The sequence below is a fragment of the Hetaerina americana genome, unplaced genomic scaffold, assembly GCF_022747635.1.
Source record: "Hetaerina americana unplaced genomic scaffold, ioHetAmer1.1.p SCAF_81, whole genome shotgun sequence".
Lineage (NCBI taxonomy): Eukaryota > Metazoa > Arthropoda > Insecta > Odonata > Calopterygidae > Hetaerina > Hetaerina americana.
This window is the reverse complement of record NW_027287439.1, coordinates 306676-324712: the sequence shown is the minus strand read 5'-3', so window position 1 is coordinate 324712 and position 18037 is coordinate 306676.

Genomic DNA, 18037 nt, shown 5'->3' with positions numbered 1-18037 from the left:
ACTGAAAAAAAATCTGCCTCCGGGATTCGAACCTGGGCCCTCTTGGTGGGAAGCCCGTACGTTAGCCAGCGCACCAGCCCTATATCCCTTCTTGTTCAGTAACAAGAAAGAAAAGCAATTACGATTAATTTTCAGTTGCCCGAGATAGACTTTATTACGTCTATTAAAAGGTAACTCGAGTCAAGAAATCGGCTTTTTTTTCTAATTCTCCCGGGCATAGCAAAAAGTTCTAACATTTAAAGATTCTCGTCAAACCTTTTGCTTGTGCGGTGTCCTTGTACTTCAGCAGAAGCTTGAAGTAAGGGGCACGTCCATCTCTCGCCTTCCATTCACCCTCTCCACCCTCCCCTGACACTTATCCTAATGCTTTCCTCCTAGAAGCGGTTGCGGTGCACTTGAAAGGGAATCATTAACATTTGCTGTAATCAGAAAGCAGGTAATCGTTGTAACGGTGGCGATCTCGCGAGTGTCACTGTTTAAGGGTGGACACGTGTGACGGAAACCAGTTTTTGAAGGTCGGTGTTTGTAAAGCGATTTTTTTTGCTTTGCAAGGGTAGAGGGAAATTATCCCTCAATAATCTCGATAATTTTATTTCAAAGCTCGTTTTGAGTTAAGCGTGACTGAGTGCGTTTCTACTCGAGAAAGCGCACATGATAACACGACTCGCGTTCCTGAAAGGAGCATAATTTTAGTATTCCGGTTACTCGGAAGATTACGGGAAATTACGCTCTTACGTTGCTGTGGTTAAAGAGTTAAGGACGATGCGTTTTAAAGGATTCAAAAGGCGTTTGAACATCGCCGAACGGAAACAGATTTGTCGAAATTGGATAGTAATGCATCAAGAGAACACTGAAGAAGTAGCATCGCGATGGTCCGCCTCTCTTCCGAAGCGTGACGAGGACGTAAGGATTTTGCGGTGATGTTGGGGGATTTATTGAACCTCTGGATGACAGCAAGTTGCCAACCCATTCCTCCCTCGCTTATATTCTTCGTCGTGAGGAATGCCGTCGAGTAAATGGGGCGATACATACCACGGGAAACCATTTTGTGATACTAGGTGAGTAAACTCGTGCAAAGCCATTTCGATCGGAACGACAGTCCTCGGCCTTGACGACTACAGAGGTCGCGGTTACGTGACGTGACATTGACGCCATCCCCGTGTCCCTCGTCTCGACGAAAGAAAATGTTTTGGGCCTCTGAAACGAAGTTTGTGTAGTGAAAGTTTTGCTAATCTATTCATTTTTCGGTAAGGATATAAATATTTGATTCTACACAACCTCTCTCTTCAGTATCCCCCGACAAAAAGATATTTTTGTACAATCTGAAACGTTGCGTATAAGATTTTCCCCGTAACTTGATTTCGCTTTCTCGTATGTTGTTGACTGTGCCGGGTTGAAATTCGCTCGTTCTTTAAACGATTGAAAAATTCGAAACCGAAAGGAGATAGCCTTTAGAGTATTCCAAATTCCTTACAGAAACTAGTATTTATGAGTTAGGCTCTATCCTCGCCTATAAAACAAACCTCTTTGAGTTTCCATTATTGAAATAGAAAGAAAGACTCGTACTTTTCCACAGATTTTATTATACGGCACGACGCGTTTCACCGACTTGCGGCATCATCAGGTAACTCTTTGAGTTTATTGCTAAAAAACGTAGAAAAACGTAACATCAAATGAGTTTCTATATTTCGCTTAATATAGTAATTTGCTTGGATAGTGTTCGGTAACCACTCGAATGGAAAACGTAATGAAAATGTCTTTATAGTTTAACTCGATTATGCAATTTTAGGAATGAAGTGATTGCAATTTTTCCAGTAAAAAGCACATTAGGACGTGGCCAATTTTCCAAGGCAACGAACGGATGCCTTTGTAAATCTGCTACTTTCTTACCTCCGCTTGGGGGGCTCGAGTCGGAAACATTACGGATTAAATTGTATTGATTATATTTTAGCACTAATTTAACACCCATCATTTCGAGGTTTTTAATATTTCTAACGTCTCCCTGGTTTCTGATAGCAGTGATATTTGAGTTTTCCCTAGTTTAAATGGTGAGTCACAGTAACTTAATGGCACGGCGGCCATAATGTTTGAGGGGTACGTACCCGCGATATTTGCGTAGCTGGCCAGATCGAAGCCTGCCATGACAGCCAATAGGTTCTGCCAAGTTTTTGGAAAATTGAATTGTTAATTTATTGATTATTAGGTGAATAGTTAGTGACGCCATCTAGTGTTGGAGAGATTTAATATTTAAGATATAAGTTATCCCACCGATTATAACCTGTCTGTGAATGATTATGGCCTCATATGACCTTTTTAAACCCCTTGAAATTAAGTACTAGTCGGAAAGCAATGCTATTGACGCTAATTAACGTATCGGTTTTTAAAAAAATACCTGTAATTGGATCCTGCCTTGTGAAATAACGAATCGGTAATGCAATTGCACGAAGCTATCATAGTGCAACCTAAAACATTGCTGTGCAAATTTTTCGTCCGCGTTGATGACTACTTGATGAACCGGAGTTAATAACCATCCTCGGAAACGATAACTGGTGATTTTTTTTCGTTTGAAATACGTGCGCGCATAAAATTAATGTCTGCGGTGGGTTAAAAATATTTGTACGGTCGCGTGGCCACGTTCACGTCAATGTCGCGAATATTTCGTCGTGCAAGTCCCGTGCATTCAGCACGGAATAGGTTCGGGAGATTTCCTCTCTAATAAATAAAAAATTAGACCTCCCTTATTGGGGATATTTCGGTCAATATTCATTTCACCTCGCTCAGTTGCTTCGTTATGACCTCATCATATCGTTATGCAACTCGCGGAAGTATGGCTGTGCGATATGGAAACACATGGAAACTCTGTCGATATATTTCGAAAATGTTACAGTTCGAAGTGATTGTCGATAGTTAATCCTCGTTGTGCCGAAACGTACGATGTTCCCGATTGGCTAAAGAATGTCGATATGACAATATAGTCAAAATGACGGCTTCGGCAATATTGATACTAGAGTAGATAATGTCGATATAAATATGGTCGAAATTGCTCGACATACTTGACCTCCCTAATATGGTCGAAATTATATAAAAAATTTATCCGAAATTTAACACAATGTCGATGGGTGTCGTCGCCAACTCGGTAGTTATTTGATGTCGGAATTCGATTTGGGGTAATGAATATCGGCGCTTATGACGTAAGTTTGACGCGCTTCAACAAGAACAACAAATTGAATAAAGCAGTTTTGGGCGAAAGGATCGTTTCTCTCGGTGTCGTAAATCCAAAATAAAATCGAGTCGTGGTTGCCGAAATTGCGGGAGTAAACAGTGTTTTTTTTTCAAGATTTCTTTGGACCTTCCTTTTGGGAAATAATCCCGTCGAACAAAACCGAGGTAGTGGTAACAAAACTCCCGTCTTCCCTCCCCGCTCTACCGGATTATCCCTCTATCCCCAAGTGCAGCAGTCTCTCGCCTCCATCGGAAGAGGTCTGTCTAGCCGCAAGAAAGGCGTGGAAATACCCTTGAAGGACCTCTTGTGTTTCTTTCTCCCGCTTAGCTTTTTCGTCCATTTTTCGCCGCCTTCCCAAAGCTCCGGTGAGGAGCAGAAAGAACTTCGGAAGGCGTAGTAGCGTGTGAGCAGGCCTCAATGGCCTCGTTTCTTTTGGTTTTCAGACCATGACGACGACTCGGCCCCGACCGAGGAAAAACTTTTTTTTTTCAAAATCCTTTTTATCCGTGTTGGCTTCTTCCGTTGTTTCCATTGGAGAGGTCTCTCGTAGCAGGGAGGACCCACGAAAAGTATGTGCATATTCTACATTTGCGTGGCGTGACCGCTGTATCTGAGTCATTTGCGACCACGCCGTCCGTGACCTGACTTTCCGTTGGGTACCTCAAATTTTCTGCAGGTCTTTAACGCACTTGAAAGTTTTGACTAGATGACTCTCGACGCGAAGGGAATCAATCACGTGTGCGTTGCCACTATGTAGGGACAATAAGACCCGCAGATCACCCTACTCTACCCCGAGCGAGACCCAACTAACCCACGAAATGAGAGTAAAAAGTTTATTCATCATCACCACAGCGCATCTTAGGGAGTCAGGTTGTAGGTTTCACATTAATGTGAATATTAATTTGTTTGTTTGGGAACAAACCACGCCAAGACTCTAAAAGTACTTCGAAATCGTTTGCATAAATGGGGTAACAACACTCGAAGTTAAATAGGCTGGGTCCGATTTGGAAGCACGTACTTATCTGGAAATTATTCAGTTCGAAAAAACTCGATTTTTTGGAGAAAAAAATGTTTCTCGCACACAGATGGCAGCACACGTTAAACTCATACTTAGGATTTCAATTCATTCACTTCAATGCGAAATGAGAATTCAACTGCTACATTATTTCTCAGGTCATTACAGGTTACGAAAGTATATTATGATTAATGCCGACAGCTGAGCAGTCGCTTGGTAAATTGTAAAAAGCTGGCGCTGAATTCTATAGTCTCGAATTATAAATTAAACTTTAATGTGCGTAATTTTTTCGGTTGAGTACCTCTGCAAATTTTGAATGTTTTTGGTTCATTTTATGTTTATTGGAATTTCTTTCTCTTTCACACCTTAAGTTCTTGTATATTCGGACCTTGTAAATTAAAAATGTTGTATTAATGTGCTGTAAGTAACACGTGACATACTCCATATTTTACCGCTAACTTCGATGAGGTTTTAGTCTGAAAGGTTATTGGGAATCTCAGTCTCGCCCCAACAAAGATGATTTAGTAGTATTTTATATACCTGAGCGAGGGGGATGTGGTAGTCCAGTGGGTAGAGCTTTGGACTACTGATCAGAGATATTCAATGCGCCTCAGGGCACCCTCAGCTTTACCCAAGCTGTGTGATTTTTCGGGTACCAGATCTTCCTGGTGAACAATAGGTGGCACAGGAAAAGGAACTAACCTCCTTTATTACCCTGCCAATGCGTGAATTTCACACGCCGTTGGACTTAGGATTAGGTGATCTCTACTCCCACCTATCAAGCCGACCTTCGGATTGATAACTGTGTTTGGTGGCAATACCTAAGAGAGAGGAAAGTGGTGGATCGTAAGACAGTCATGCGTTCAAGGCGTCTATCAAGACAAGGCATTGTTAAAAAGATAACAAGAACAGAGGTTCGTGTTGGCATGAAACAATGTGTGACTATGGCGGAGGGCATTGCGGAAAGAAATGATTAAAAGGGAGTAAGTTTCCTGTTACAACTTAAAATGAGTGGATGTGTTTGGTTGTGCCTCCGCCGGAAGAGATCGTCGTGAAGGGTATGTAAGTTTCTTACATCTGGGTTGCCAACTTATAATGGATGAATGAACATTTCCGGCCCTTATTGTCGACTCCGTCAATATGGAAAACAGAGAAAATCCTTCCCGGGATGACTCAGGGAATTTGGCGAATGTTCAGGGAAAATCGGCGTTACACAGATTTTAAGTAGGTAAATTCTCCGTCTATGAATTTAAGATTCGCTCTAGAGACGCTGAAAATTTCTGCCTCGATATTTCTGTTCTTCTTCGAACTCATTTCCCTACTTGACCCTCCATTGAGAGGCACTGCATTGTGATAGCACGAATAGTTAGTGGGAGAGTTGGTTCTGGCGTTACGTGACAATTTTACACTACATTGGATAGTACCCTGCAAGCCACCGCTAGGGTGTGTGGCAGTAGGTGATTAAACACCGGACTACTCTTGGCCTAAAATAAAGGTTTGGTAATAGGGGTTCAAATACGGGTCAAAATAAGCGTTCAGATCATTTTTTTTCTGAATAGTTTTACTTTATCTCCTCCTGACAGTTACATTTTTGACTTTAGTCTCGTAATTTGCGAATTTTATTGATTTGAGAGCTCTTGTTTTTTTGTCCTCTGACGTACTTGTATAGTTGTCAAGAAGGATTCACTTGCGTTCGCGAATAATTTTCAGGCTTCCAGTTAATCGGTGATAATGATTTGATGCCAAGGAGTTCATACTGACTTCGCTTTCCTTCTTAGGTCCTTATTCACGTTTATCACTCTTAATAAAACGATGCATAGGTATTTTTTTAAAGAATTTTTGGCTTCATTTTCCAGGAAATCCATGTTACTCTAAGGGAGGGCCCTCTCTGCCTTTAGGGTTTGAGTACAAGAGAAATTTTGATCAGGATGGTGTACTTGCTCGATATTCTTCACCTATTCGCCTATATCTATCTATCAACGTGCTATCTCTCGTATATGGTACCACGCGCCCGGTAATCATGCTCTGAAGCTAAGAGCAGTTCCTTGTCGTTTCTGACGCCTTTCGTGTATACATACTATACAACAGATGTACCAATTTAACAAAAAAAACAGAACTCAAATCGGAACGATGGGAGCGCCACACGGTGGTTATTCCGGGAACTTTTTGATCAAGGTAGTATATTTCACCAAACGACCAGTATTTTCCGCAAAACCTACTTCCCTAGGGATGCATGTGGAACGACCCGGAAAACTGAAAATATTCCCTGGAAAACCTCGTGAATCCAAAGAGATTCTCTTGACGGTTGGATGGGGGACACCCTTCAAAGAGTTCTTCCATCCCTGTAATAGTGGGACATGGTTTCTTGGGTGTCCCCCGCAAAAGAATTGCGAAGAACACTATCCTTTCCGCTTTCTCAGTGCCCGTAGAAAAACAATTACGATTCGGTACTGCTCATGTTAGTTCGAGTATCGCGAGGCGGTGTTAGCAGTTCACGGTTTTTCATTCAGGTCTAATGCGGTTTGCGGCTCTCTTCGGAGGATTTGAATGTTCTTGACGTACCTCTCCGGTTTACGAACCACGACCCGTCCCAGCAGCTTCACTACTGGATCGATGTGCGATAAAGTTAACTGAGTAAGTAGAATAAAAGAAACGGTCGTGACCACTCCGATATTCTCGGAGAGCTTTATTTCATCCCATTTGAAGCTTTAATGATTTTCTATTCTCAATCTTCATATTGCACTTGTTATCATTGCATTAGATCAGGCTCAGCTGATAAGAAAAATGTTGTATGGTGCAGATGGGCGCCTACTTTCCCACCGGGCGTGGACCATCTCGTAATGTATGACCATTACTGATGCTTCCAAAGAAACTGCGGGAGATGCCACAACAGTAACTTTTAACGGAGTCATCCGCTAATATGCATTTTAATGCAACAATTTCAGAGTGTAAAAATCATTCGCCTTGATCGGGATTCGAACGCGGATCCCTCGATGTCCGGTTCAGAGTTCAACTGGACGCCTCGATAGCTTAACAGGCTAAATCACTCGGCCTGATCCCTCGATGTTCGGCCGAGTGCTTTAGTAAATTAAGCTGTCGAGGCGTCCTCTTAACTCTGAATCGGGTATCGTGGGATCCGTGTTCGAATCCCGGTCAAGACGAATGGTTTTTACACTCTGATATTGTTGCATTACTGATGCTGTTTTATAAGCAACCAAATCTATGGGTGACCTTTGAAATCCCATGTGCATTCTCCATTAATCTTTGCAAGCACAAAAATCCGAACGAGGAAATGATGAACTGCTCAAGGTGGAGATGGGGAAACTGCGGCTCGCCGAGATATTTCCTCCGACTTGCGTAGTATCACGAATTGGTCACCGCTTGACGGAATATCTCTTCGTATCAGCCCTAAGGGACGTACGTGCTTCCTGCGTCGCATCCGGTTCTCTCTATGAAGGCGCATGGCTCACGCGTGGACCCCACACCCCTCTTCCCCCCTCGTCCGCCGAAAAAAAGCTCCTCCGTTGTTGCCTCAGTGGGATGATCATGTCTCTTCTGTTTAGAAGTTGGGTGCACGATTAAGATATTTAAAATTTTGAAGATGCCTTTGGGAACTAAGTCCGCTCCAACCAATCCTTCACCGATCTCTTAAGTCCATCGTATTATTTATTCTTGGTCATCATATTGAATATCAAGTGGACATTTTGTTAGCCCTCGGTTATAACAATTTTGGATTTTCTGGACAAAGTTCGTCTTTAAAGTCGAGATCAAGTTCGACTCTATAATGGAAAAAGTTCAAAAATTACTCTCGTAGTAGTAGTTTTTAGGGGAGGCGACCGACAGTTAAGGTCATTTGCGCCATAGGGGATGGACAGGAAAGGATGAAGGGTGGAGAGAAACCCGGCGTCGGCATTAGCCTACTCTTTAAGAAAGGCGCCAAGGGGTCCGCTGTTTAACGTCCCATCCGACGGACGGCGTACTCGCAATTGGTTAGCGCACGGTACTTAAATGACAGTAAAATTACTCTCTTGACTTTCTATGGTCAAATGAAAAAAAATAAAAAAAACGGTAATGCGAAGAAATCATCGCCCGTCATGCGTCAACTGTTGCTGGTTGGGATTAAGTCATATTATTCTACAGTTAAATTAAAATACCTTCCACCATCGACTGTAATGCGCATCGGGCCACCGTAACCTCATTCGGGCATTAATGAGTGCAGTGGTGGGCAAACGGATGCGTGTGAGATTGCTTTGCTGTTGCTCAGAGAGCAAGGAGCGCACCAGTAAGCAAGACCACCTACTCCCCCATGCACGCGTCACGCTTTATTGCACCGCTACGCCCAACCCCTACTTTCCCTGAATTTTTATTTCTCTCTCTCTCTCTGTCTCTATCCTTAATCTCCCACTCCCGCTATTGCTCGAGGCGATCTCCTCGGGAGAAACATTCACCTTAGCGCGCGCTAGGAGGAAAAACATGCGATATGTACATTGAGAGAGTTTTTGAACTATGCTCATTACAAAATCTCACGCAAACGAATTAAATTCTAAGGAACAAAACGCATTATGTGTGTCCGAGATTTATTTAAAGAAAACGATTCATATTCAAAGAAAACTACACTTACATTTGACCACGTTGGCGGAGTATATGAGGGCATTTTAGTTCCACTGAGTTGTATATGTATATATCTACGTGATAGCTAAAAGCCACCTCAAGGGGGTATGGTAGGACCATAACTATATTCTTTAAACACTACCAAATAATAACTATTTGATTAAAAGTTAATCCATAAAAGTTAAGTTTAGAAATAACATTAAGAAATTCGCAAAATAATACGTATTTCAAAGGAAATTCCCGTTATTTATTTATTTCACCGCAAGTGCAATAGAAAGAGAAACAAAAAGGTTTTTCAGCACATTTTATAGGATTGCGTATTACACGTAATGTGTGTCCAATACTTCATTTTTATCAAATATGTTCCTCCGGGATTGATTTAAATAATGTAATGAAAGGAAAAGATGAATTTCGAATTATAAACAATTATAATGCACAATGAGGTCATGGAATTTCGAATAGCGTCACACATTTATACTTACATAATGATTATTTCTGTTATATAATTTTCAAGGTCTCTTGATAAAAGTATTTTATGTTTTGTTTATTTTGCCACTGTGACACAACTTTTTATAAAGATTTCTCGGTTCGATTTTAATATTTAAAAAAAAATGATGAAAGACTGAGACCATTCCTCCACTAAGAGCAATGTAGTTCAAATCAAATATATGGTATCTTCAAACATAAATGTTTTCTTTAAATGATAGGTAACCTAAATCAATTTCAGACACTCTAATAGTTGAGAGAATAGCCATGTGATGCTTCTAGTCGAAAATGACTGCAATATGGGTTTCCCTTTAATACAATGATCTGCGGAGAAAGAAAGATGATGCCCATTTGTAAAATAGTCGCAAATCGAATTTGGCGATCAAGGGGGATCGATAGTGTAACTACTTGCGTACATGAGTAAGTCTATTACTTGAATAGATGCAATCGTTCTTAGAATGTTTTGGTTTTCAATTAGTTTTTACGCAAAGATACAGGATGGTACGTGACCGCATGTTTCGTACGATTTTATGATATAATATGAACCAGTGAGTTATTTTGCAGATGCCCTTGGCTACTTTCGCCGCCTTATAATTTTCCCACCGCCAAAGATGCTCTGATCGCCTCTGAGGCGTTCAGTAAGACGTCACTTAACTCCGCCATATATGTAGACAGATTTTGATCCGAGTGTTTATTTTTTATTAATTAATGGTGTGGTTTAAAGAGGAGTTAACCAAAACGCCATTAATTTTAGAATGCTCTGATAGAAATGACGTAGGAGCTCCGCTCTTTTTGTTAATTTCTAATTTGTCCTGACCATTGGTCTCTACCGTCAGCATATGGCGATGGTTTGTGTTCATGTCTGTGTGTGTGTTTGTGTATGCGCGCGCGTGTATAGGTATAGATATATATATCTGTATATATATATATGTATATATATATGTATATATATATGTATATATATATGTATATATATATATATATAATTATATATATATATATATATATATATATATATATGCGTATGTATGTGTGAAAATAAAGGAGTATCCACGTTCTGATTTCGTTGATAAGCTGACCGGGCGAACTTCGTACCGCCTAACAATCAATGAACAGTTTAGTTACACCATTTCTAAATCAAGAACGGCTGCACCGATTTTAATCATATTTTACTTGTTATAATAGTATAAGGAAAAAAATCCATAAAACTACAAACATAAGTATTACAGGTACAATGTCTTGTCCGAATGATTTGTGATATTTGGGAACACTTTGTTGATGAACGTATCTTTCGATTAAACGAAATTGCAAAAATGTCGAGGACATGAAATCAATCCGCTCGATTCGTCGACAGGAACACGGCCATTGACGATAGTCGACAATTGCTTGGAGAAATCATCAGCAGATGGAAAAGGGATATAAAGCAAACATTAAGGATGAACACAAGGCTAGTGGGGTAGGTAGAAGGTTGTGAATTTCGAGATGAAAAAAGTTTTCTAGATCGGGAATTGAATCACGGACCGTCGACTTGCCGAGTCGATGCGTAGACCATTACTCTACTCAAGGAGGCAAATAAATACTCCTGAAATCCTTGGGGTTTTACAAATAGGGAACCCGTAAAAGGCAAAACACGGGGAATGGAGAAGTTGAGAGGAAGAATATTCGAAGGCGAAAAAAAATTCCCGAAACAGGAACCGAAACACGTACGGACGAACACAAAGGTTTAGTAAATCAATATTATTATTAAAGATAATCTACCATTTAAGGTAGATTTTGGATGAAAACAATTGCCAAATGAAAATCTTGTCCCTCCTAACAAAACGCAGCCCGAAGTCCAGCTCTACCACAAGCCACTCCTCATCTCCGTATACTTCCTTACTCCCTTCATCCCGGCCAACATTCCTATTCTCTTCCTGTACTTTCCTCGTTTGCATAAAATTCTCCCCTCTATCACAGTCTTCAACATCCCACTGCCGATCAGTATGCTTTTCATCCATTTTTCCGGCCTCCTTATGATTTCTCCCAACAATCCTCTCCTCGCTCACCATACCCAGCACTTCCTCATTTGTTTTCCTTTCCGTCAATTTCACCTTCTCCATCCTTCTCTGCACCCACATTTCAAAAGCCTCCAATCTACGTCTATCATCCTGCTTCAACGAACATGTTTCCGCGCGGTACGTAACGTCTCTCAATATCAAAGTTCTAAAAAGCCTATTCTTAAAGCCCTTACTTAACGTTCCTGTCATCAGTTACCTCCTCCTCGTGAAAGCTTCTTCTCCTCATGCCCATGACACTTTGACCGTTTTGGTACAAAAGACTTCCGAGATATGTAAACTGTCCTACCCGCTCTAGTTTTTGCCCTCCTATTTTAACGTTTAACTAAGCCTTTCTCTCTGGCAAATTGCTTAACCTTTGTTTTATATATAAATATAAATAAATAAATAAATAAATATATATATATATATATATATATATATATATATATATATATATATATATATATATATAAGCACACACACAGCGACGACCTTGCAAGGGCGTCGTCACACTCCCGCCGTAACGACTAGGGATGAAGGGGAGACTGGAATAAGTCTCGCAGGACCGCGCGGGTTCTCCCGCGAAACATAATACAGGCGACGGGAGTGGACTGGCGCGGGGAGGAGGGGGGGGGGAGGGTGGTTGGGAACGGCGAGCGAGAGGTTTTTCGTCCCATACCATTTCGGGAGTCAATTCATTGCGTAAACACGAGGGCACGTCTGGGCGCCTCCTACTTCTCTCTCCCCTCCATCTCTCCGTACCCGCTCGATCCCAGAATGGGCGCCCCCTTGCGAGTGGGGGGGGGGGAGGGGAGGAGCGCGTCCGACGCCCATTCTTGCCGGCTGCCCCGGAGCCATTGTTGACCCCCGCCGTGCCGGTCTCGCAGTCCGGATGCGACGCCCTTAATACGCAACGACGCGTCCTCGTTGCCTTCGCCCCTGCTTTGGCCGAAAACCCTTGTCCATCCGCACCTCCACTCTCTGCGCGGCACCCGCCGTCTGTTCCCAACAAGTGAGATGTGGTTAACAAACACTCGGAGCGCACCGGGTCGAGGTCATGCGGTGGTGGGCCAGGTGAGAACATGTGGAGAGGTCTGCTGCGTTTTCACATCTGTGGACTTGGTCCGGTCGTTGCTCAAATGGAAACGTTTTCCCGTCTTCTTTTGCATAAATTAATTCACTTCTTTCGAGGTTTCCTACCCATTTAAAGGTAGGTTTTGGGCGGTCACTAACGAGTCTTTATCTTCTACGAATCACGCGGGGCTCTCTCATGTTTGTTCTACATTATTTCCTTCTTCGTGTCGTCTTATCTTCTCCTCATCTTAATGCCATCTTAAAAAGACTATTATTTAGCGTTCGCCTCCCTAACCCACAGTTCTTCATTCTATCACGTTCTTCCGACATCCCACTATATTTTAAATTTTCTGACCTTTTCGGACACCTCCCTCCCCCCCCTCTCTTCCCCCCCCCCGCAACTTCCTCTCTTCGCCTAATTTGTTCAAAACCTCGGCGTTTGCCCTTCCTTCCTGCGCAGCTTATTTCCGCGATACATTAATTATGGGATTACAAAAAGTCTCGGCTATAACCTTTTAATAAGACCGAGATAATGGGGTTTGGATCCAAGTTAAATCCAATCGCTGCGAGTCTATGGTTTCTAGAACTTTGTGGGAAGCAGACTGTTGGCACAGGGAATGGAACCCCCTCCTTCCACCTCCCCTGATGTGTGAATTTCGCACGCCTTTGGGTTTAGGTCGTGGTTTAGCTATATTCTTTCAAATCCAAACCGAACTTGTAGTTGACTATTTTGCGAATGGAGTTGACGGTGTAAGAAAATTATCCCCGAAGATATTAAGCTTCGTGTACCTCCGTTTAAAACAGTTGAATATAAAATGAATTTTCGAAAATGGTGATTAATTAAGACGGGATTGATCGGATGTGGCTGGTGAAATTGGCAATAAATCAAGCGCGATAATTTCTAACGATAGCCAAGTTTGGTTTTAACTTTCGCGCTCCAGAGGGTTGTATTAGTCTATTAAAAAAATTAAACTGGATTTTCTTAAGCTTTTAAACAAAGGCTGAGGATTTGAATTCGATTGCGACGTAGAATTTGTGTTGCATACAATTTTAGAACTTAAAAGCAATTGGCACCTCAACTACTCAGTTACTCCAAAGTTTCCACGAGACGCGCAACGGAATGAAAAGTCTTCGTTTCCTACCACTGAGATGGCGATGACCTAAAATGAGGATTGTTTTTTAGGGTCCATATAATCTCGCTCTTTCAAAAAGAAAATGAGATTCCAAATGAGCTGTGACTACAAACTGCCTCCATAATGCATAAGAACACAGAAACGTATGGTCTCTTCGGTGATTCGGGAATGACTGTAACTTATCCTTGCGGAACCGATGGTATCAAAAGGAGTTTCGCTTCAATCTTGCAAAACCACGATCATGCAGCCAGTCAAGAAAGTGGAGTCAGTGAGATTGCAGTCGCGAAAGAGAAGTTTCTTAAAATGTTTTTTTTTTAAACGAGACAAACGAGAAAAATGAACTGAAATGACAAAGTGACGTCTTATCCAAAATCCCCGCAAAAGCCCTTCGGATGGATGTCCTTCCTTATATGGGGCGAGTTTTAGTTGAGTGGGTGTATGAACAAGTGCGCATCGATGTTTGGGAAAGTTTTACGGCGATGTGAGTTATGGTGTTCTTTTTTTTGGGACGGGAAGTTTTTCGACCTCCTGAGAATCTGGGCGGAACGGCAATGCCTCTAGCGGAATAGCTTTGGACTAATGACTCGTGATACGCGGATGGGATTACTACCTGGCATTTTTTTAAATTTATGGATGCCAGCGTATTTCTATAAGAGAAATCTTTGTAGATATTCACTTGTAGTGTTTGTCAGAATTCCTGCTCCAGCATTTCATCATGCCACAAAGAAAGGAGAAAACCTTTACAAAGGTAAGTTGGTGAATTTTATTTCTTTTAGCTTCTCCTGAAATATAGTGTCCATTGTTTTCGAATGCCTTATCAAACACTGTTTATCCTCCTTGATCCAAAATATATAAGAAGCAAAATTTGACGACAACGGACAGAGTCACTCGAAAATTATAAATCAAAAATACCGTAGTAAACTCTTAAAGAGCAAGAAAACCTATTAATCAACATGACCATTATAGTTTTCTTCTCTTGAATATAAGACAAAGAAATTAAATTTTCCATTGCGCTTCTAAGACTGAAGACAATGCGGTCTCATCGGTGGTACTGCTTAACGTAATTATTTTGCGTCAATTATTGGCATACTATGAAGAGAATGATTCCCGTGCTCAGTCTGTCGTTAAGTTACCTCTTTGTAGGGAAGGGTGTCACTAAAACATTTAAGTATGCACATTAATAAAATTATGAAGTGATTGTCGCAACGGAGTTGTAAAGAAATTTAACGCGGTAAGCAAATTTCAATGTTGAATAAATTTCATTTTTTCGGTGCCAAATGGCAGGAAAGCGCCGTTATTTGCCTAGTATTTCACCTCACTGTGGATAGTCATGTAACTGAATGGTTTTGAATAAAATAATTTAAGATTGGACCCACCTTGGGATACATTGGATTATGTAGAAACATAATGGAAGGGATAATGAAAGGGAAGACCACGAGACGAGTACGCGGGGACAAATTAATGACACAACACGGAGAGGCTGCGTGTATCTGGGGTGAGGGAATTGACGCTGGATAGAGAAGAATGTTGGCTGCAGTCAACCAATCTTAAGACCGAAATATTGATGATGATTAAGATTACTTTTACCTGACCTTTTATGATTTCATCAAAAATGGCCACCTATTCTCGGGACTTAATATTTCATTGGTGTTTGACGTCATCATTTGAGTAAAAACCAGTCGAAACTTTCACGGATTGAAATTATTCATCCCTTCATTTGACAGGAACAGGACACTGGATGCAGGTCTCTTTCTTGACGAAATATCGGCCGAATTCTTTCGGGCATTAAAATAGTAGGCGCGACTTTTCGTCTCGTTTCAAAAGAAAATCTCTTTGCATCCCGCATTGTTCGCTCCGAAAATCTTACTCTTTCCTAAAAAAAAAAGAGAAAAAATATTGTGTTTACTCTGTAAAGTAATGCGTACAAGGAAACCTCATCCAGGATATACACATTCGGTTTATCTTACTGTGCAGCCGCGAATATTATCGCTCTTCGCTTCCGCGCAGTAAACGTTTCCTCAAGGGGCGTGGAGCTCGAATTAAAATTTTTTTTTCAAACACACGCGCATGTATATATATTTTTTTATATTTTAATTCGCCTGCCCCATTTATTTTATTACCAGAAATATACCCATCATGAAACTCGTTTTCATTGATAGTAAGTGCATCTCTTCCTCTATACCGTTTCGGACTGAGCTGATGCAGTGGCTAGGTGTGCTGGCTTCTTACCCAGAGTGCATGGGTTCGAATTCCAGGGGTGTCGGTATATTTTGGTGGTACTCCGAACCCTAAGTGGGGGTACTATTAAGAGAAAGCATTTCGATTGTAGTGTGCCATCCGTTGGATTGAATTTTTAAGTGTGTGTCTCCCCTTGCTTCTTGGCGCCCGTCATTATTAAGAGTAGACCTATATCGACGCCAGGTTTCTCTCTATCTCTCTCCACCCGTCCTTCTCCCATTCCTAATACTCCTACCAAATTGATTACTCGCCTATCCTTAATGAATTCAGGTGTCGGTCGCCTCCAATGACAACTAACCACCGCTCCTGCGGAATAAGTTTGATCCAGAGTTGTTATATTTTCTTTCTTCTGCGCCTGCTGCTGTCCTAAAGACGCCAAACTGCTTTCCGAGAGATGCCAGGTGACCCAACAAGAGATAGAGAGAGAGTGAAGGAGTTGTGGCGGTGAAAACAGTGAATGGAATAGAAGGAGGGAGGGAGGGATTGGGAGAGAGAGGAAGGAAGGAGAGGAGGGGAATGTGGATTCGTCTCCCTCTCTCCCCTTCCACTTCCCTCACTCCTCTCGCAACCCCCACCCCACCGATTCAATGGCTCTCCGACGACCCAATTCTCATGGCGTCTGCGTCGCTCGCTCTCTTCAGGTGAAATCCAGTGGCGGCCACGGCAGATATGTGAGTTTTCTTTTCGTGCGGTTCGTTAAAAAAAAAATAGAGATGATTTCGAACGAGTGAAGTTCTGAATTAAGGAGAAGAATTGAAAAAAAATAATAAGAAAACGGCATAACGATCTCCGCCCACGGGCGCCCCGATCCCTTCGTTTGTTTGTAATTAAAATTGATGAGTGATGTTCGACCGAAGGGATAAATAGCGTGATTTTTTTTGAAAATAATAATCGTGGGAGGGGACGGGTGAGATTCGTTCGAATGGGAATGCGAATGTTTTTTTATAATTTTTTTAAAGGCGATCGGAAAGTTAAAATATGGGACCATTCACTCCAGGCGTCGGAAAATGTTGTGTCTCCCACTGGGAAATTATGGGTTCAGAGACCCACAGGTGATAGGCCGGGATTTCGCTGACCAACAATGAAAACGCCATTCGTTACAGGGAACCTATTCGTCTAGACTTTTATCAATGGATTGCAAATTTTAATTTGTCTTTTCCAAAACTAAAAAAATTATACCACGGCAATCTTTTAGTATTCCGTAATGCAATATTGTTGAAAAATCCCAATCCGAAAATTGAGCTGTATTTTTTATACAAGCAATTATGACTTGAATTTCCAATCCACGCGTTTAGCCGTTGACCTTCAGGTAGACTCCCCTATATTTTCATAATTATGTTGGTTTTTTCAGGAATACTTCCAAACGTTTCACTTATAAGGTAATATTAATTTAATTTAATAAGATTCTATAATCTTGTTGTAACATGTAATCCACGACGTACCAAATACGCCGATCAATAATTTAAAATTGTTTTGTTGAATTAAGCTTCGCTTAGTCTTACACCTCTAAGTCGACATCTTCGGGTAAAAACGAGAGACGGTTACTTGCCCACCTCACTGGACGTCATTGAACCACTTGGGTCTCCATTGATCACATATTAATTGAGCATAAAGAACTGGCCGGATATTTTTTATCAGGCAGTCGCTTTCCTTCTTGAAACGCAAATGCGAATGCAAATGAGATTCAAATTAGGTGATCTGTCGCTCACGCATGCAGAGCTAACTACGTTTACTAGTAGTTTTAAGGGGAGACGAGCGGCAGCTGTGGTCATTTGGGCCATTAGGGATATGTGTCCAATTTATCAGACGTAAGATTTTCAGGGATTAAGGGAAAGATGGAGAGAAACCTGGCGGTGGATGCATTAGCCCTACTCTTCTAAGCGAAAGGCACCATGGGGTCCGCCGTTTAACTTCCCATCCGACGGACAGCGTATTCAATTTTAGGTGTCCTCCACATAGCACCCAAGGCAGGGATCGGGATAACACTGAGAAATATTGTCACCTCCGGGAATCGAACCCGGGGGTTCCGGGGTGGAAAGCCCTTAAATTAGTCACGGCCCAATCCCGGTTCCCTGAACTAACCATTGCTAGCGATCATGGACGGTAAATGGATAAATGTGCCCTCAAGTAGGTAATAAAAAAAACCGCAAGCCGCAGATGACTCATGCAATAAATTCCTAGAATCCCCTCATCGTCTCTCGATGCTGAAAAATCGTTGAAA